The sequence below is a fragment of the Choristoneura fumiferana genome, chromosome 17, assembly GCF_025370935.1.
Source record: "Choristoneura fumiferana chromosome 17, NRCan_CFum_1, whole genome shotgun sequence".
Classification (NCBI taxonomy): domain Eukaryota; kingdom Metazoa; phylum Arthropoda; class Insecta; order Lepidoptera; family Tortricidae; genus Choristoneura; species Choristoneura fumiferana.
Window position 1 is genome coordinate 20,676,152 of NC_133488.1, and position 21,646 is coordinate 20,697,797.

General features: G+C 40.3%; 1 protein-coding gene across 6 annotated transcripts in view; it reads left to right on the forward strand.

Annotated features, from left to right (window-relative positions):
- The first annotated feature begins 1,016 nt into the window (after positions 1–1,016).
- Positions 1,017–21,646, forward strand: part of LOC141437452 (uncharacterized) — an 81,637-nt gene continuing 61,007 nt past the window's right edge. For 3 of the 6 annotated variants that reach the window (XM_074100835.1, XM_074100833.1, XM_074100834.1), the window contains exon 1: positions 1,017–1,354. The gene's annotated coding sequence lies outside the window, so the exon portion shown is untranslated. Of the gene's footprint in view, positions 1,355–10,370; positions 10,454–21,646 lie in introns of those variants that run through there. The other 3 variants (XM_074100830.1, XM_074100832.1, XM_074100831.1) reach the window with 2 other exon arrangements.

Here is a 21,646-nt window from a genome sequence, read left to right on the forward strand (position 1 = left end):
TGGGTCTCCTGTGCCCCTAGTGTAAGTTTTCGGTTACAAAATACGTATCGATCGCGTTCGCGTTAAAATCTCTATTTGTATGGAAACACGAACATCGCAAACGTTCCGCTAGAGGCGCTGTTCGTGTTTGCATACAAATTGAGATTTAACACGAACGCGATCGAGACGTATTTTGTAACCGAAAACTTACACTAAGGGCACTGATGGTAAGAGATTACCACCACCCAAAGACACCTGCAACACCAGGGGGATTGCAGATGCGTTGCCAACCTAGAGGCCTAAGATGGGATACCTCAAGTACCAGTAATTTCACCGCTTGTCTTACTCTCCACGCCGAAACACAACAGTGCAAGCGCTGCTATTTCACGGCAAGATGGTGGTAGCAATCCAGGCGGACCTTGCACAAGGTCCTACCACCTGCAAAACCTTTGCACCTTTGTCAAATTAAAATAGATCAAGGCAGAGTGGTACGCGTGATGAAATAGGTTGTCAATGTCAATGTGACATGGTTTTAAGTTGCTTATCATTTTCATGGGCCGACTTTACAAAAATCAATGTTAAGTATGTAAGTAGCGTTCCGCCTTTGTACCGTAAAATATGACTGAGGGTGTACAAGACAAAAAGTTTGAGGACCTCTAGATGACAGGACTGAGTGAGACGATCGTTATCTTGAAGGTTGATGTACCAACAGTTGTCGATGATATTAATATTCAACGAGCCGGGACTCCCATGGCGCCCGCTCTGGGAACTCGGCCACGAGCGATAACAGCAGGCTGGCTTCGGGAAACGACGTTCATAAAAAGTTACGGGGGTTCAAAGAACCGATGCACTTATCGCGTCAAAATAAATAATGCACTTAGGCTAATTAGAGAGGCTGCGTTGGTGCGTTGCGCGTGTTGAGTGTTGAGCGTCGTTCTCGGAATGCAGACGATAAATGTAAAGTTGTCTTTTAGGGCACGAAAGCCTGCGGGTGAGACACGGAGGGTTGAGGGAGGAGGCGCGCGCGCAGAGTCGGCGGCCGCGGCGCCGCCAGTGCTCGCCCGGACACCGCACGCGTAGCCCGCCGCCACTGCTGCGGCGACCCCGAGTGACCCCGCCAGCGCATATCGCGCGCTACTCGAACGAACGACCCCGCGAATATTCCGCAAACTAATACAAATTAAAAACTAACACCTTGCTTCGCATAACATAACGTGAGCTTACTACATTATTTAACTCTAAATTAAGTCAAAATTAACATAAAGGTGAAAACGAAATCAGCGAACTGTGCACTCGAAGAAAGTAATAGTTTTTGAGGAGCGAAATTTAAATGGTAACGGGCGGTCGGTAGCTGCGACCGCGGAAACGGCGACAGGTGAGTCAAACCCACATACGACTATTACATTATCATAATTCAAAGAGTAAATAGTTAACTCATCCGCGGCTCAGCTGGACCCTGCGCCGGCGCCGACCAGTTATTTCAAACGTGTCCGTGCATAAAAATAAGGCTACTTGTCTCTGAGAGCCACATAGTTACAATACAAACCCTTTCAATATTCGAATTGATATTATGCTAATTGTTTTTGAGGCTGACGAGGATGACGGATGCGTAGACGAAGTATTTAAATTTTGGGCGGTAGGTATGTGATGGTCGTCCGGGAGCGGTGTATCGGCGCGGGCGCATGTTTGCGGCGCGGGTTGTTTGCTCGCGTTGTTTGTCCGCGGGAGGAATGCCGCGGCTTTGTTCTCCGTGTTGTGATAACACGCCGAGGGTCCTCCGGCTTGTTTGAACAATTGGGATCGACTGCCGGATCGCCGGTATCGTACCCAAGGATGTAAAAAATGCATTTTAGGTGATTTATGGTATTAGCAAAACAAAATAGCTTTACGCACGATTTTGCCGCAATACTTATGAATAAAGCTTGACCTAAAACAATCATACAATTGAAATAGTATTGAGTTGAGTTTCAAATTCCAGTGAGTCATTAGCAGCCGCAAAAGCTGCGTCGTCCTAAAAGAGAGCACTGACGTCAGCTACAATGCGCCTCCAATAAAAGAATAGGAAAGTGCAACTTCTAAATGTGGAGTTATGTGAATCCCATCCGTCTGCGGAAAATAGAGAATTGCTCAACCGACTGTCGTTACTGACAATTACAGGCCGAAAAGTTTAACAGTTCTGAGCGTGCTCGTCGCATCATCACGATTTCTATTGTTATTTTTTGAATAATTTGTATAACTTCAATCATTAATATGCTCCTTTCGACTCTCTAAGAACACTTTACTTTCAGTTTTCCCGTCTTTGAACAATAATTTGCGTCATCAACTGATTTTGACACAATTATTCACATCGATGATACTATCACTGAATCAACGCCTTAATGGCAAAAGATAACAATTAATCAATACATCGTTGCCATCAGAAACTGCTACTGCAGTAGCCACTGCTACCAGTTCCGTGTCAGCACGTCTGCAGCGTCACGTCGCCTTGTGCGCCGCGCCATCAGCTGTTATGTTAATTAATTTAATCGTCCGTAACTTACAAGCGTTAAGACGATCTTACTTGACGTTTGTTGACAGACTCTGACATATCGGTTTTAATTTCGTGTTCAAATCAAATCAAATCAAATCAAAATGGTTTATTAAAAGCAAAAACAAATTACAAGTAGGGTTTCCGTTGGTTCCACACTAGGCTAAGCCTGTCACGTGGAAACCTCATACCATAGGTACTATCCATCCGTAGTGTCTTATTTTCCCATAAGAAACTTGATAAGGATCATTTATACATCAAACTGAATGTTAGTAATTATGAGCTGGAAACATGCTACGATTTTATCTGTTGTTATACTTACAATGTTTGATATTATACACGCTAGTAATCATAACAAGATCGAATAACCTGTATTTTCGTCCGTTGTCAACTAGTGGGCTACTAATTAATCAGCGGCGAATGAGTCTCAAAGCGACAACATTTAAACCACTTTTAAATGTCTACAGTATTTTAGCATATTATATGATCCAAAGAATTTCAGTTTTACATTGCTAGGTACTTTAAGATAAAGTTTTCCTAATTAGGCAATAATGTTTAATATTTCCAGGTTCTACGTGCTAATCTAGCTAAGTATAGGAACTTAAGTCTATTTAGTTCTAGTGTTTGCTATCCTATCACCATTCTGTGTTACAAAACTTTGAATTGTCTCCATGCGTGCATGTGGTACGCGGCACATCACCGCGATAGCACACGCTCCCAGTATCTAGTAGAATATGTTATATTTACCTATTAACACATTCTATGATACTAATGATTAACACCTTTCTTCCTTCAATATAGTAATGCGCAATTGCTAAAGTAAATAAAAACATTGAGCCGTATTGTATCGCGTTTAACAAGGATTCATTCTGTTGGCATACGTCTTGTTTTAATTGACGTTCTTCATTTAGCTTATTGATTCACTGTCGAGTCGATTCCGAACCGGTGTGAGGACACCAATGAAGTAACTTTCTTTAACGTAATATTGTTTTGTTTTATTGTTAATCGCGCGCTGACTCATGCGTCTGCGCATTCCAAAACTGCAGATCTTTGATAACTTTTTTTCGTTTATTTGTTTTGTCAATTTGCATGGACCATTAACCTTAGGCTTGCATTCTTAAGGCATTCGCTTGAGTAGCGGTTTGCCTAAACTAATATTATTCAGAGAAAAAAATATCTGTGCGTTTTGTCTGTTTGTTTGTAATAGATAAATGCAAAACATACTGAACAAAGAAAGATAAAAAGAAGAAAGATAGAAAGATATATTAACTTGAAAATACAAACTGAAATATAGATGCACAGGAAAACCAGAAAAATAAGACCATCACTGGGAATCGAACCCAGGTCCTCGTAATCCGTACCGCGTGCTATACCGCTACACCACTGATGGTCAACGGTACCGACACGAATTTCCTCTATGCACCTCACATCTCAGCTTGTTTGTTTCTTATTTAGCCACTTAAGCAGTGACGCTAGCGGCTCGGTACCGTTGACCATCAGTGGTGTAGCGGTATAGCACGCGGTACGGATTACCGAGGACCTGGGTTCGATTCCCAGTGATGGTCTTATTTTTCTGGTTTTTCTGTGCATCTATATTTCAGTTTGTATTTTCAATTTAGGTTTTACGGGATGACCGTAGAAGTAAAAATTTGGAATTGAAATAAAAAATACAAAAAGATTCCAAAAACCAATCTTAGATATATTAACGCCGAGTAGCATAGGCTATATTTTATGGGAGCATGTAAATAATTAAACCAAGTAAGTACATGGGATGCCGGCAAAATTGCTAAACTATTGTACAATATGTTACCTATATGTAAAACTTTATTGAATACGTATGGGCTCTTTAATAGTGGTAATGATTATTTTTTCTTTCTTTCTTTCAGCTGTTTTGGTTGTGTGGGTCGTTGCTTCGTTAATTGGTATCCAAATAATCCTTATTATTTTACATCTTTTACGAGAATCTGATATTTTGCACAAATGACAATTAATTAGTCATCATCATCATCATCATGTCAGCCGGAAGACGTCCACTGCTGGACATAGGCCTCCCCCAAGGCTCTCCACTCAGGCCGGTCTTGTGCTTTCCGCATCCACCTTCAGAGGCTTTTACTCGTGGCCACGTAAAAAAACACGCAGAGAACTTCTACATTTCAAGTGCAGTGCTAAAATCTACACATAGGTAGGTTAGTACCTATGATTGGTTATTTGGAGTCTTTTTGTATTTTTTATTTCAACTCCAAATTTGTTACTTTTACGGGTATCCCGTGAAATCATATCGAAAATACAAACTGAGACATGGATGCACAGAAAAACCAGAAAAAGAGACCAGCGCTGGGAATCGAACCCAGGTCCTCAGCAATCCGTGCTGTGTGCTATAACCCCTACACCACCGCTGGACAGGAATTTAGACACGAATTTTTCCTATGCATACATATCTCAGGTTGCTTATTTCTACTACGCTACTTATGCAGCAGCACTAGCGACATCTATGTTTCGCTCTCATCGAGAGACGTCAACATTCTTTCGGAACCAACCGCTCACCCAGACAAGAGATGTCGCTACTAAGCAATCAAATTATGATTGGTTATTTGGAGTCTTTTTGTATTTTTGCTGCTGCATAAGTAGCGTAGTAGAAATAAGCAACCTGAGATATGTATGCATAGGAAAAATTCGTGTCTAAATTCCTGTCCAGCGGTGGTGTAGGGGTTATAGCACGCAACACGGATTGCTGAGGACCTGGGTTCGATTCCCAGCGCTGGTCTCTTTTTCTGGTTTTTCTGTGCATCCATGTCTCAGTTTGTATTTTCGATAGGTAGTACCTAATCTCGGGGGATCTCGGAAGCGGCTCCAACGATTTTGATTAAATTTGGTATGTGGGTGGGGGTTTTCGGGGATGACAAATTGCTCTAGCTTGGTCTTATCTCTGGGAAAATGCTTATTTAACGTGTTTGAGCTCGAGCTAAGCTCGGTCGCCCAGGTATATCCATTATGTGATTATCCATTATCATCCATTATTATCCATTGTGTGTGTGAGCTGCAAATATATTGAAGTTACAAAAATAGATATAAACGACTTTATGCACTTAACATTAAAGTATATACATAATTTTTGTAACTTTAGTCGTCTCGATACCATTGCACTTGACTGTACCCTCTATGTATAATAATTTAGGTACATATGCTAATTGTTCCAATAACAGTATGAGAAGTCAAATCGATAATATGGATTGTTTATGTGTTACCGCGAGGCAAGTGGCGACGCGTGTCTGAGTCAATCATAATGCATTTATCTATGCGCCCACGCACCACGCGTAGGCTTCATTTAAGTGTCACTACAAGTGTTTGCACAAAACGGAGATTTTCAAATCAAAAAAGTTACTTTTTATACGCAGCTACTGATATCATTATAATTATAAACTTAAGTACATTGAATTTGCTTCTGGTTTCTCAAATGTATGCAATACATCAATGCATTTTTACATTTAATGAAACATTTACCGATTTGGATATTATGAACGCAAATGACTGGCCGGGCCTGACAGCGTCAGAACGGGAGTTGTGAAGGTCAAGAGGGAAGGCCTTAGCCCAGCAGTGGGCTACTTGAAAAAGTACCTTTTTATTAGTAAATTTACCCCCTGTTTCACAATCCATTGATTAAATTAATTTGACGGATAAAATTGTGATGCCATCTCTGTTCTCTGCTGTCACTTTGTTTTGTTCGAATAGACGGAGACGGCATCAATGGGTGGTGACACAGTCCCTTAATATTTTGATTTCGGTGTAGGGTTGTGAAGTTCCCAATCCGAACTATGGCCCAAGCCCTCTTGTTCTGAGAGGAGGCCTGTGCCCAGCAGTGGGACGTATATAGGCTGGGATGATGATGATGATGTAGTGCGGTTGTTGGGTAAATTCATATTGTTTTCCACCAATATCACTGATTGAAAAAAGCACCTACTTATTTGATGGTGTCACTTTTTGGCTTTCAGCAAATTGGAAAAATCCTCTTAGCTTTTTCTAAATTTCCCGTTCTGTTCTAGATGGGTGCATGTATATTTCTAGATAAGTGGTTTCCTGGCTAGATGCTAATCTTTTGATGTCGTCATTCGTCACAACCAGCGGCCACAACATCATGTTTGTTTTTAAGCTTAAGTTTAATAAAAACAGCCTATTGATTATTAATTGGTTGTTTGTGTATATTTTTTCAGCTAGTGTTGTTGTTGATCGCGAAACATGTTATTTTACTTTAAGAACTGTGTCTGTATTTGCCACTCCAGAGGCCGTATTATCTAATGCGCGGACGCTCGCTATCGCATTCATTTTATTTCTGTCTAACGGTGTAGGATGGTGACAGAAAGAGATGGTGAAAGCGATGGCAAGAATTTAAGTACCTAAATCCCTTCTAAATCCTGCAGGGCTACTACGAAACTCGAAACTCGAAGTTCGTGTCTTGCGGTCCTTTGACACTTATGCTGTATAGTACGAGAGCGAGCGGGACGGTAAGATACGAACTTCGAGTTTCGAGTTTCGTAGGAGCCCTGCTGAATCAATCATCGATTTATTTACCACAGAGGTCCCCAAACTTTTTGTCACGCAAACCCCTAGCCATATCTTTCGAGTTTTTGATGACACCTGCCTTAATTTTTAATACTCAATAATCAGGACAATTATGTTTTTTTTTACCGCTCGCTGGTAGGGTCGAAATCAGTCAGCATCGAAAGTAGCTGGTTACTTTTTTACTCTGTCACATTAACACTTTTTCAATCTTGTATGGCGCTAATTACGTGCGTGGCTGTAAAACGACAAAACACTAAAGCAACCAGCTACTTTTGATGCTGACTGTACAAGGATAGATCGACGACTAGAACCAAAGCACAGAGCAAAAAATAGGTAAAACTTATTGCAATATCACTTCTTAAGTAGCGCTAAAAGTTGTTGACGCAGTGACTCAATAAGGACAGATACAGATTGCGCTGGCGGGTACCGTAATTTGCTAAAACCAACGAAAACACAATAAACGTGTGCCCATTATTTAGGGGAAGCGAAAAAGTAGTAGCATCGTCTCACCGACTATCCATAAAATACACACAATAACATTTCTATTATGACTACTATTAGTTCTATTATAACAACTAATGAGCTGTTTCAACAACTGCAAAAGAACGCGATTAACACATCGTTGCAAGGGTCTGTTATTCTTTAATGGCCTTCCAATACCTATTCAGTATTTATTCAATTGCAACATTTCTTCTTTGGCTAGCGTTTTCACTGGACATTTAGACAGGACTGCCGCACCTGCAACCTGACAGCGGCCAATTAAGCAAAAGCACACTACATGCTCGAAAGAAAGACTTTTCTAACCAGAGACATTGCCATTTATTTGGACACCAGCAAATTGGCGCTTAAATATTTAAATATTCAGCACTTTGAAGCTTTATAAGGAAATAACAAGGAAGTTGGTACGTCACAGGGGACCGAAGAGCTGGCAGCTTCCTCGGACAAAGAATTAGCGTAGCTGTTCGGAGAGTTTTTTGGTGTGACCCATTGTTTACTAAACACATCAAAACACACACGGTGATGATACGAACGAAAGCGAAAACTAATTTGCAAAGAAACTTACAATCGGAAGCATGTTTGGCAACACTTGATCAGGTTAATCGTTTTCGAACAATTAAGCCTGTAACAAGTCAGGTCAGGATTTGTACGAATTCAATTGAATAATCTGTTGTAACAATTGAAGACTTGAAGGCCAATAGTAGTAACGTAACCGTTATTATTAGTGCATTAGAGCCGATGCTTTCAAGAGATCGGTGTCGCTGTCAGGCGCCTACGCAGGCAAAGCACGGTGGCAAATGCAGCGATGACGCGCGGCAACGCAACTAGGGCCTTACACTTACAGCTCCTTTTATGTATTTGTTTAAAAATTCTATTTGTACGCTACAGCCCAATGGATGGAGTAAAAATAACTATCTTTTATTTCTTTGCAATTAATCTCTCTCGTTTGGAAATCAAACTTTGCAATGGTTTAGATTTGATCTTGATATTTTCTGTCCGTTCTTAGGAAACTGAATTTGAGAGAGTGCCTCGGATATTAGTTTTTAAGCTGAGATATCACAACTATTTTCCGTTGTTCCAGCTAGTTCTGTAGCTATATACGAAGCCAGAGGTGTGAGCGCTTACTAACATTAGCTTATTATCCTACTTACTTGAAAAAAATTCTCAGGCCCAACTTTCGTAAGCCAGAGAAGCGAGAGCAAATGGCACAAGTATAGAGTAAAAAATATGATCGTAATTAATTTAAGTAGATGGTTCTAAGGTATAGTCGGATTATCCATCATGGATATGGGTTCAAATACTTCGTTAAATTGTTAGCTGAGGATGAAACAGTTGTTTAAATATTGGATGATCCCACACGCACAAAAACATATACCGTTGTAGGTGTCTAATTGGCTATCGGAAACCACTTAACACTTCAAATGGAAATCCGGGTTTTCCATGAACGCACTTTTAGACTATTCCTTTCTGCAATTGTCTGCGGGGTTTGTCATTTTTACACAGATTCGTTTATGTTGAAAGAAAGAAAGAAAGAAAATACATTTATTTAACGTCATAAAACAATCATAGGAACAAACATAGAACAAATAAAGACATACATGACGCTAAATAGGTCCCCACTCAGCATAATGCCACGGCAAGCCGTGGCGCTGATTTTCAGTGAGGACCTTATCTAAAAACTAACAAAAAAAAGTATTAAATTGTGTGGCAACACCGGCTTAAACATGTTGCTTGTTAGTTGTTATAAATAGTTATGAATATTAGAGTAGAGTACTTACAATCCTGGGTAAATAATTTCTGTGGGAGAAATACAAAAGTAATTGTAATTTGTGGAAGCGAAGTAGCAAGCTGAAAAAAATGTGGTTTATTAATTAGGATAATTCCAGACGAGGTTCCTGGTTCCTTGGAAGACAGCGCAGCAGAAAAGTAAAGCTTAATTAGTGTATATCTGTGTTGTTTGGTGTGGCACTATTATTAATGTAGGCACACTCCAAATTAATTACATGCAGGCATTTGTTTTTGTAGCTATACTTAGCGTCCTACGTTAGTCTTGTTTTGGATTGCACGGGGGCTGTCTTAAGAGCCCTAACCTTGGATCTAGTGTCTCTAGAACTAAATTGAATATTCTGTACAGTGCTTCTAATTCCTTAATATCTCTAAACTTCGCGTTTCGACGACCACTTACGCAATTTGCTATTGACCTCATAAATTGAAGAACATCCTGTACCAAACATACAATCCGGACTTCAGTAAACATTTGAAGGTATGTTGATATCTATAAAGAAAATTTAAGCTCGTTAATTCTACAAGGTGTGGTGGCCCTGTGTCGGTGCAGTGCAGTCAGTGCAGAGGTGTGAGGATAAGCGGATAGTCTGTGGTCGACGGCGGTGGCGTCATCTTCGACTATACTCTATTAAATAGTGTGATCTATCGGTCCTGTTAGGCTACGTGTCCTTCTGCGTTCCGAACGCAGCGTTTTATCCATCGCTTCTTAATTTCCTTCACTTTGTTCGGAATTATTTTATATTTATGAAAGGTGAGTCATAGACATTTATAGGCTTTGCAGTATTTTTTTGCAAATGCACTGTTTTTCAATTTCTGCATCGAGGATTCGGGATGAGCAAATGAGAAATTACGGTCAAACTTCCTTTTTGTACTTAATTATTATTTTCCTGTAGCCCTTAAAATAGAGAATGTCTTGATTAGTAATTGTAGCGTTTCCTCCGCCCAACGTGACTGCGCCTTGCCGGTGGGCGAGCGACTCCCGCGCCGCCCGCGCGCGCGCAGCGCCTGAACTTGACAGTGCCCGCGCAGACAGCCCGCCTAAAGCCTGTCTCTAGACTTGCGATGCGACTGTTGATCTAGGTTGTCTTATAACCCAATTAGTTATTGGTGAGTCTTTAGAATAGTGTTTCAAAAGTATACTCTTGTATTTACGCTTTTTATTTTGGTTACTGTCTATAATCCCTAGTTTATTCTGTTTCCTTCATGAAATGTCAATATAGTTGGAGATATATTTTGACTCCAAAAGCAGTACTTAAATTAATAGCTATGTAGCTCATCTCCAGAATTAGCTCAGGTTTAGCAGCGAGCGGTCTTTAGTTCAAACTGGACAGCGAATTTATACCTAAGTGCTTTTGTTATAATAATATTGGTGTAGTTAACAGTCACCCGACACTGTTTCGTTTTGGCTCGTGTTTTGAGAATGGCTCGGGTTGCTGTCGGTCTATTCAGGTAACGATAACATACCAAACATAGCTACCAACTTAACAATTTGACTCACTTTGATTTGTTTAACTGTTGTTTTCTCAATTAAGGAATTCTCAGGAACTTAATACATATTTTGCAAAAAAAACGTCATACTTAAGTCTTAACTCACCGTTAGTCCGCTCCGTCCGATTCAGATTAAGATCATTTATCATTCAGCTGACATGTTTTAAGATTTCGCTGCGCTGTAATTCCAACCCAATTCATGGGAATGTAAGTGTAACACAAAACCGATTTATAACCAGCAGAGATGCGTTTCTTGGAACCGGCGTCGGCGCAGGCCCGTGGGCGTCTAAAGGCTTTAGGATATTTGCCTTCGATATTTGAGCGCATGCCGTTTTTGCATGGCGATTAACTTAGGTGTTTACAGACACGGTGTGAACCCAAAACACGCACTTGGAGCTCCATGATTTGGTTTGTTCGTACCTCATCGATGTCGTTTACGGGCGACCCTGTGTGATATATTTACTCGTATATAACTAATTCTCGAACTTGATCTTAATATTTTATCACAGGGGATGCACACACAGGGGATTGACACCTCAGTCGTAAAGTGGTTAACGGCAGTATTCACATGAGTATTGAATGCCGTTTGAGTCAAAAAATGCAGTTGGCATTGCAACACTTAGCTGACTGGAATTTGTAGCCGAGTTGAGCGAATGTTGCTCGTGAATCCATACTCAGATTTGTGTCTGATGCTTAGTAATCCAAATCTCCTGGCCGTGAGTGCAATTATAATAGGTGCTTATGATTAATATGCCATTAAATATTTAATTATTTTACATCCAGTACCTACTACCTACCAACTTCAGATTTTCTCGCGTTTGTTCCGTTAATGAAAACATTTCGCACCAAACTAGGTATTTACTCTTAATCGTCTTATTAAGGACCGGTTACGAATTTGCATATTTGTTCCAATGTTTGCTCGAAATCCTTAAAAGGCTAGTATTGGTTCAAACATTGGGGGTTTGAGCAAACAGGCCTTGGCCGTCGCCGTCCCACGGCAAACCAGTTCCGTCCAGCATATACGTACCTGTATCTATGCAGCTGCTATATTTGCGTTTATAGCCTGGCCACCCGATGCTATCCACTGTTGTGCTCCTGCTGAGTCCAAAAGTCTTAAAATCTTGTAACAAACCGTCGGCACTCATCAAACTGCTACCAGCTACGAAACCACTGGAGCTAGAGACTTTTTGGCCTTCAATGATTTTCAAGGAACTATTATATTGGCCAAGAAGTGTTCTCAAGGAGAGCTAAACATTTACTTATCCTCCGCGGGAGCGAAGCAGCGGAGTATAGCTAGTGTAATATCCTATATTATTACTAACGCCACTCGATACAGATATAAATCTGCAGCCAGCCAGCACGAAAATAAAAGGTTGCTTGCGTTACTAAATTTTCTCAGAACACCTAGCAAAAGAAACTTGAAGCATCTGAAAAACGAAGACAAATTTATACAAATTCGACTTCTAAGAACTTTGTAAAGCTTTACATACAAGTTGCATTACACCGCAGACTCTTGAGGGACAATGAATTTAGTTGATCAAACAAATACGGCAAGGCAGTGAAACTTGCAGGCCTTTTCTTGAATGGTCTGTCTAAATGTTGCTTTAGTAATATCCATGCTGTCTTTGCCATAGCGATAGGGCCCTAGGCACAGGTGGAGCCGACCCGCCCAACGGCCGCCGATGAGCAAGCATTATGAACTATTACATCCTCCATCCAGTTCTAACAGGAATGTATCCTCCCAGTAACATTTTGATGTCGGACCTCTGACCCCCGCCGCCATAAATACTCGGACGAACCAACGTACCTTAGGAATGGCAGTTACAAGAACTATCAATTTTAAAGGACTATAAAGCAGTCCCGCAGTGGACTGCTAAAGTCTGGATGATGATAAAAATAAACATTCAAATACAACTAAACGACGAAGACGTGAACTTAGCGATAGTGATTTAGGTTACTTTGGAATAATAGTTTGTGGCAACAATTATAATTAAGTCTTAACTTGTGACTGTAAACAAGTTGGTTGTACTAAATAGCCTGGCTAATACTAGAAGCATGTTAATTTACAAGCATCAAAATGTTAGTAATCCTGTGAAATACAGGTTTTGCATCGACTCCGTAACGCTACGAAAAAGTCATGATGTTGTAATCTCAAACTATTTAGCGCATTTTATTTTCATTTACACGGTTATTTAACTTAAATATAGTTTTTTCATGCGCAGTTGCTCCAGGAAAACAACTGGTTTAGCAAAAAAATTCTCAGAGTAGAATAAATAGTGTTTTATCAATAAAACGTCCAAAAACATTTCAATTAAACGTCGATTAGGCCATCAGAGGCGTCAGCGTCAGCAGTGGGCGGCTGAGTCAGGCGCTGGCGCTGGCTGGGACAAACAAACACTGAGATCATTTGCCGGATGCCCAATTACCGAGCTATGGAGAAATTCTTACATATTCTATTGGTGATATCGTGGGAAATAAAAGGATTAATTATAAGAGTAATAGCGTGACGAAAGATCGGCTGCTAGTTCCTTTTTTCTACTTCAGTATTTATCTTATGTTAGTAGTCACATAAGACACAAGCTACAGCAGCACGATAACTTTCACGGAGACCTTTTTTAACATGTCAAACGTCACTTGAAAAACTGTTGATTCTTGAAATTATAATCGCAAGCTTCGATGAGAACTCTTTGACATGTCAAAATTTAACATTGGAGATAAATTAAAAGGATGTTGTATAGTTACTTATATAGTTAGTATACATTGCCTCAGCGTATGGTAACTTGAGAATATTATTATTCTGTCATGTACGTTTGAAAATTTGAAAGAATAATATAAACTTATTGTCTCGTTGTCACATGCAGGCTGTCCACCCGCCTGTGAGTCATATTTCGTTCAAGTTGGTTAATGTTGCTTACTATTTGACACATAGAAGTTTCGATTTATACCCAAGTAATTGTGGACTCAGTACTAGCTGTGCAGCGTCAGCGTGGACCGATATTGTTCCGAGAACCGGTCCTGCCTTCGGCTGTTAAGCTCTTTGTTAAATTTATTGTTCAATGTACGCCGTATTCCGGGTAAAGCCGAGGTATCGCTTTTCCCACACGGCGTGTTGCGACCAATCAATGAATGGTCTATGTGCTCGCTATACGCCTCGTATACTAATATGGGATAAGAATGTCGCTTGTATTAGGTCAATAAATTGTTGCTTTAGCCATATTTACCCAAACTCAATCTATTTTTATAAAATTGTAACTCAAATTGCAAAGCACAGCCTAAACTGCTAGAGCTATAGAGGATCATAAGATAGAGTTGCACTAGAACGGATTTTCCGAATTCTCATGGGACAGCGAATTAGCCAATTTTTTATTCTTCCACTGCAGCTAAGCAAGTCAGCGATAAAATCCTGAAAATAATCACAGACTTAAACTTTTATTCGGCCTTTCCAATATACCTATACCTAGTCAAGGAAATCCTCCAAATGAGGCTCTATGTGAAACTGCATCCGGATAGAAATGAAACAATCTGTTTCACTTTCTCACGTCCGAACTGTAGTTTTCCGCAAACCACCGACATCGGGACGAACTCGCGTATGCGTTTGGACTCGCAACGAGGATATGACAGTGAAAACGAATCCATACGTGATAGTGAAATCTTTAGAGGATATAACACTATTAAAAACTTATCGTACAATTGATATGTAGTTGTTGATATAAATTGGTTACATAATATGTTCTCTTCCATCAGAAGCAATACATATTGAGGTGTTATAGACCCAGTGTCATTCATTTTAAACGACACGGAGAAGGTATGTCTAATGTTTCTTCTTGGAAGTTATTTATTTCATCTGAACAATTGCTAGTCAACTACTGTGCCACAAGCGCAACACAAAACTAACTTAACAACTTACTTAGCTAACTAACTAACTTTAAACTAACTTAGCTTTAGAGCTGAATCCCTGAGAAAAGCAAACATTAAAACGACAGATAAGGACAAAATGAAGAATAAATCTTGCATAAGGTTATAGCGTTAGGAAGCTTTTATGAGAAGTAAGAACTTTTGAGTTCATTACCTGTTACAGTCATCTTTAGCGTACGATGAAAAGCTGACACGTAAGTACCTAATTAAATATTGTACGATTTTTTGGAAGTTCATCCTCTGAGGCAGTAGGTATATTCTAACGGTTAACGTTCACTGTCGACTAATATTGAGATTAGGTCCGACTTCTTACACATTTTGCGCTCAGAATATCAATGGGTCTCGGTAAAGTGTGGTACGATTCGTGCGTCAAGTTGAGACACGTATAGTTGATTCACCTATGTATGACTGAGTATCAAGTTCGTTTTCGTTGGCTCGGCTCCAAAGTACATTCAAATTATTTGTTTCTTCCAAGTTATTCGTTATATGTCCTTAAATGTAGTGTACTTACCTACATAAATATCATTCTCAGGTACTTTGGGTACATCTGCATAAATGACTCGTATGTTTTCCGGAACGAAGTCGATTACTAACCCGGTGGACTAAAACCATCAAGTCTATCACCAAGATCCAATCCAATTGCCAATAGAGACCAGTGGAGAAGGATCACGAAAGTAGCAATCGATATAAGCGACGGCTCATGACGATCATTCTGCTTAAGCAGAAGAGTCCCCAGTTAGAAATACGAGTATAAGGATATTTTGATCTTTGAGTTACAACTGTTCGTGCGTTGATAGATTGGATCACAGCATTGTAGTTTCTCAAAGAAATCTTATAAATTAAAAAAAACTTATAGGCCTACAGGCCCTAGAGGTTCTTTAATAACCGTAACGGTATATTAATTCATCTTTCTATTAAAATACAATGTCCCACTTTTATGATTTCAATCATTGGCACAATACTGGGAGTGTCGAAGCCTGCGTCATATCATATTATAACAAAGTTATAACTTGTCACATGCGAGCTAGGATTACGTCATGTATGTATTGACAGTAAAGTTTTCTAGATTATCATCCCATTTTATTCATATTTAATAGTCTGACCTTCACCAGATGATCTAATATAATCGATTCTTTAAGGATATTCTGCTTAAGTTTACAAAGTCGTTCTGTTACTTATTGGTTGATAACTGAACAACTCAGGCCATGACTTGGTTTTTAAACAGTACATCTTGTTTTCTGTTCTTGGTGTCTTGAGTTTATCATTTGACTGTATATGTAAACAGTAGTGCTATAGTGAAATACTTTTCATAGGTCACATATATCTACTGCAAATTTACGTCATTTTCTAAGTATATTGATCCTATTCCAGTTCATCGGCACTTTTAGGCTATAAAAGGCTCCTATCACACACAACACTACTCAAACTACAACATTACTCAAACTATATTTTTCCCAAGTGGTTTGTTGTTCCCAATGCCTCAATATCCAAGAGCATCAGAGAACGATTACATGGTGTCCCGGGGCGCGAAGCTGCGCCTGCGCAGCGGGTTCAAGGCCTGCGCCGGCGCGGCCCGCGACGATCGCCACTGCCCTCGGGACACTTCGCTATTAAACCACTTGGTTTACAATTTTTATTAAACTTCTTTTAAGTTTTACTGCCATGTATGAACACATCTGTACATGCATGTAATATGGGTGTAATTATATTTGAATATAATAGAAACGGGTTGAATAGTTTATGTCTTTTCTATAATTCTATATGACATTCTGTTCTTTATCTCTCTTATGACATACTATATTATAGCTTTTGCCCGCGGCTTCGCCCGCGTGGAATTCGGTAATCGCACTCAGTTCCATCGGGAACTGTTCATTTTTCTGGGATAAAAAGTAGCCTATGTCACTCTCTGGCCCATAAACTATCTCTATGCCAAAAATGACGTCGATCCGTCGCTCCGTTTCGACGTGAAAGAGGGACAAATACACACACTTTCGCATTTATAATATTTAAGTATGGATTGACAAAATTGTCGTGGTCACCAGTTGTGAGTCAGACGAATCTTCATGACGTTTTTTTCGCTCCGGTCACGTCTTACGTCAAAGTCGTAAAATGTCCAGTGTCGAAATTGCGTCCACATCGTAAGAGGTCCATGTCTTACATCGTCTAAGTCGTGCCACGTCCAAGTCTCGGGTGGTCCAAATCGCGAAATGTCAAAGTAGTAAAATGTCAATCTTTACTAATGTCTATGTCTCGGACGGTCCAAATCGCGAAATGTCAAAGTATGACGGATGCATGCTCGAAAAAAAACTTTAAACAAATCACCGTCGTTTCGCTTGAATGCTTGATAAAACGTACCTGTTTATTTTGTGTGATATCGTATTATGTAACATTCGCTAGGATGGCCCAAGTTTGTCAGCACCTAACCGTATGCAACAATTAAATATAATCATGTTTCAAAGTGCTCTTAAGCTGTCGTCACATAACTCCTGTAAAAATATGACACCATCCCACCGCTAATCTCCGGAAGGCCGTATCTGCTAATCCCGCGTGATGCAACGCTACGCGGGTGGCCCGGCCGCCACTCCAGCGCAGCGGTATACCATCCGAAGGGATTATTCGCTCTAATAGCTGAAGTTCCTTGCGATTTTTTTTGTGAGTACTTAGTAAGGTATGTCCAAAGTAGACCTAAGACCTTACCTTTTTTTTTATTCGACTGGATGGAAAACGAGCAAGTGGGTCTCTGATAGTAAGAGATCACTACCGGTCATAAACATCTGAAACACCAGGGGTATTGCAGACGCGTTGCCAATCTAGAGGCCTAAGATAGGATACCTCACGTGCCAGTAATTTCACCGGCTGTCTTACTCAAGCACTGCTGCTTCACGGCAGGATTAGCGAGCAAGATGGTGGTAGCAATCCGGGCGGACCATGCACAAGGTCCTTCCACCTGCAAAACCTTACCTTACCTACACCACATTATGCATGATCCATATTCAAACCAAGCGTAAGTGACCCCTTGCTAACACTTCAGTCAACATTCCCACTATTAATAAAACAATCATAATAGCGACTAATGGCACTGCGCAAAAGACTGCAAAAGCATGTGTACCAGTTAAATAAAAAAAATACTCGCAGGGGCTCATTAAATGCTCCAGTGGTGCAGCTAACGCTTCTTGTAAATATTTATAAGTTCTAGAAGGGCCCAAGCTCGACTAATGGACGCGACGTTTCCTCTCTTTTACCTACACATACAATCAAAAGCCCCCCTTAGCGAAAATACAAACGGAAATATAGATGCATAGAAAAACCAGAAATCATCATGCATCTATATTTCAGTTTGTATTTTCGATATGGGTTTTACGGGATGACCGTAAAAGTAACAAAAAATTTGGAATTGAAATAAAAAATACAAAAAGATTCCAAAAAAACAATCATAGCCCCCCCTTAGATTAGCGAGAAAAATTGTAAGTCGCATGCATTGCGTAGCCGAAGCTAAAAAGTTAGAAATGATCAAAGATTTTTACTGCAATTCTGATTTGGACTTTACAAAATTCTGGGTAAAGACTGTAGTACTTTTATATCGTCACGAAAATTTTCAACCTCATCACAATTTTTTTTGCGTTACGTATACGACCGCGCTGCAGGGACAGCGCGGGAGCTTTGTGGGACTCTCCTCCCCTTCATCTCTTTCCAGGGATATGCGTGGCCTTCCCACTAAAAGCCTACCGGTAATCTCTCTTTGCCTCTATCGCATTACCTGGACCAGCTAGTTTGACACCAGGACTACTTTGTCATGTCTGTGTGTCGAATGCAAGTCCAACGCTTCTACAGCTAGCCCACCGCATTCTCGATCCCCTTCACACCTTAACTTCTGTGATAACTATTTCAAAGCATTCTATGTTTTCTTCACGTCCAAATGAATCAGGTCAAGCTAACGTGTGACCCCTTTCTTCGGGTAAGCTAAGCGTGGCGCGGGCGCACCTCGTGGAGATTTACCGCCGCCCATTAGGCAAGGGCCAAACAGATTACGACACGTCACGCTGCTTATCTTTTTTTAGGGACTTAATAGGCGAGATTAAGGCTGGTTGCCCACTGCCTACGTAAAGAGAAGCGGTGAAGATTGAAAACTTATAGAGTAGGTACAAATCTATTACAGTGCCTGAGTTAAAATTTGACTATATTATTATTGCACCTGTGCCACGCTATTTAGCAGCCCCTGATCTAAGGGGAGCAAACCGGGGCACTTGCCCCTGGCGGCAGCTTCATGGGGGCGCCAAATCCTTGAGACAAGAAATGAAGAAGAAAAGAAGAAAAATGCTACTCATTGGCATTAACAGTTTTTCTCAAACACTGAAGGGAGGGGCGCCACCATCAAGGTTTTGCCCCGGTTTGAAAAAATCGTAGATCCGGGGCTCTATTTAGCCATTGTGCATATGAAAACATCTCTTTAAACATTTTAATGTTTTCAAAATCCGAAACACCTTATGGAAATTAAAATTTTGCTTTTTGTTTTGCTAGGATTTGGACAATAAAAAACACCGTTGCTCAAAGCATCTTCCTTTAAGCCTGTTTAGATTTGAAAAAAAGTCGTGTAATTTCATTAAGTATACGTACATTGCAGCACTCAGTTGGCCACCTGAAACTCGTTTGCTTTACGGCCTCGTAACTGCAACATGCACGATTTTTGAGCTTTACGAATGTGTTGAACGAACCTACCGTCCGAGACTTGTCCGAGGTAATCAGTAACATACGACACGATGTTTTGATGGGTGACAGACGTGACGTGTCCTGCCAGCACTGACAATCGCTTCCTCAATAGGGCCATTAGTATCGAGGAGATAAGGTGACGTCATGGGTTATAGAGCTTTTCTAGTCGAAATTCTTATATGTTTGACAATCCCTTAATTTCGTCATGTGCTTAGCGAGAAGTGCCAAGGCGTGGAAGACTTATTTTAAGTTGAAACACTTGATCTATTGTGTTTCAACTTAAAAGCGATTACTTTATGTGTGGATTCCTTTATGTGGGTGTGGATAAGAATGAGTTTGGGACCGATAGAATGTGTTTAAAAGTCAGATTAGTTTCTGATTATTTGGAAATCTATTCTCAAATTCAGGTCTATGGGACACATTAACATCTACCTATATTATGTTAGTAATTATGTTTAAACAAGGTCGACACTACATCACACACAATAGTGGCATTACTCTAAAATTTTCGAACGCAATGGCCGTGAAAGCAGAAATTTAGCGTATTACAGTATTTAAGTCACACTCACGTACCTACTTGTTTATTTACATATCATTACCGTAACTAACTGGCCATACAGAGGCTTATTTAACCAAATGTCAGATCAGATAACCCTCGAAATTACAGAGTAACCAGTTCGACAAAAAAAGAAAAATGCAATTGCAATTTGTTCGCAAAACCGGGACAAGGGCGGCTCGGGGTGCTCCGTACATGGCGCGGGTGTTGCGCAAGCGCAGGACGCAAGGCTAAGTTAATTATTGGCTGTCCACAGATGAAATTATTGTCCACGCATCGATTCATGTGCGCCGCTGCACGCTGATGCAACTGCCCGTTTGTTTACAGTTATACCTACTCTAAATTATAATGTCCAGGAATTAAAGCGCAAGTGGTTTATTTAAGGTCGGACTTTGTTGCCTGTTGTGGCTCTTGAAGATCTTGTCATCTTCCACTCTTTGATTTAAATCGGCTAGATTTAATGTGAAGCTATGAATAGAAGCATCCATCCATCCAGAAGCATGCCATATAAGTGTATAGTTGCGAGTAAATTTTATATTGACATTTCGTACGTATTTATACACACCATAGTATCAAAAAGGTTCCATTGTGATACGTAATTCGTTTAGGTACCTACTGGGCACATGCATACTTAGCTAAATATGTTACATTTGTATGCTAGTGACCTTGTTGTTATAGTAAAAATAAATTTAACGAAAATAAAGTAAGCTCTGGTAGCCTAGTAATATAACCTGTGGCCTCTAAAGCAGAGGGACGTAGGTTCGCCTGCGCTCGCACCTCTTGAGTTTTTCGGATTTTACGTGCGGAAATACATTCGATTTACGGTGAAGGAAATCTGCACATAACTGCGAAGAGATTTAATGATGTGTATGAAGTTCCCAATCCGCACTGGGCCCGCGTGGGAATCACGGCCTAAGCCGTTTTATTCAGGAGATGCTGTGCCCTGCAGTGTGAGAAATATATAGGCAGATATGACACCAAAAGAGTCTTGCTTGCTTTCGCTATGTACCATCAGCCAAATAGGTGGTCTATCAATTTTTGGTCAAGTTCCTTTCAAATATATAATATGTCGCGAAAGTCGACTTTCAAGTTGACAGACACGTCTATTTTATCGACTTTAGGGTGGTAGATCACATATTTGGCTGATGGTACATACTTATATTAGTCTTCAAGATCGAAAATCAACAGAGTAGGCATGAGAGATGTTTTCACTTTCTCGCATGGATTACCGGCCGGTTACATCATTACTGTAATATTACTTTCTGTAAAAACACGAAGTACCTTGTTGAGGTGACATCTATTTGCTAATACCGCCGCCATATGGTCTGCACCGTATAATGAGAATAAATTAACACAAGTGTGCGCGAATGAATTGAATAACGCGGTAAGGCCGCGACGAAAATGGCGCGAACGGATCAGCCAATAGCACGGCCTCCAGCGCACCAGATGGTTGACTGACAGCTGTGATTGGTCCGTCGCGGCCTCTCGTGTCACGCGTGATTTATCATTGGTGGATTAAAGCTAAACGAATTATTGAGTGATGTCTCGAAAAACAGTGATCTGTCTTGGATCTGTCTATAAATTATTCATGCATCGATCATTGATAAAAAGTTTGTTTTCTGTATCATCTAGAC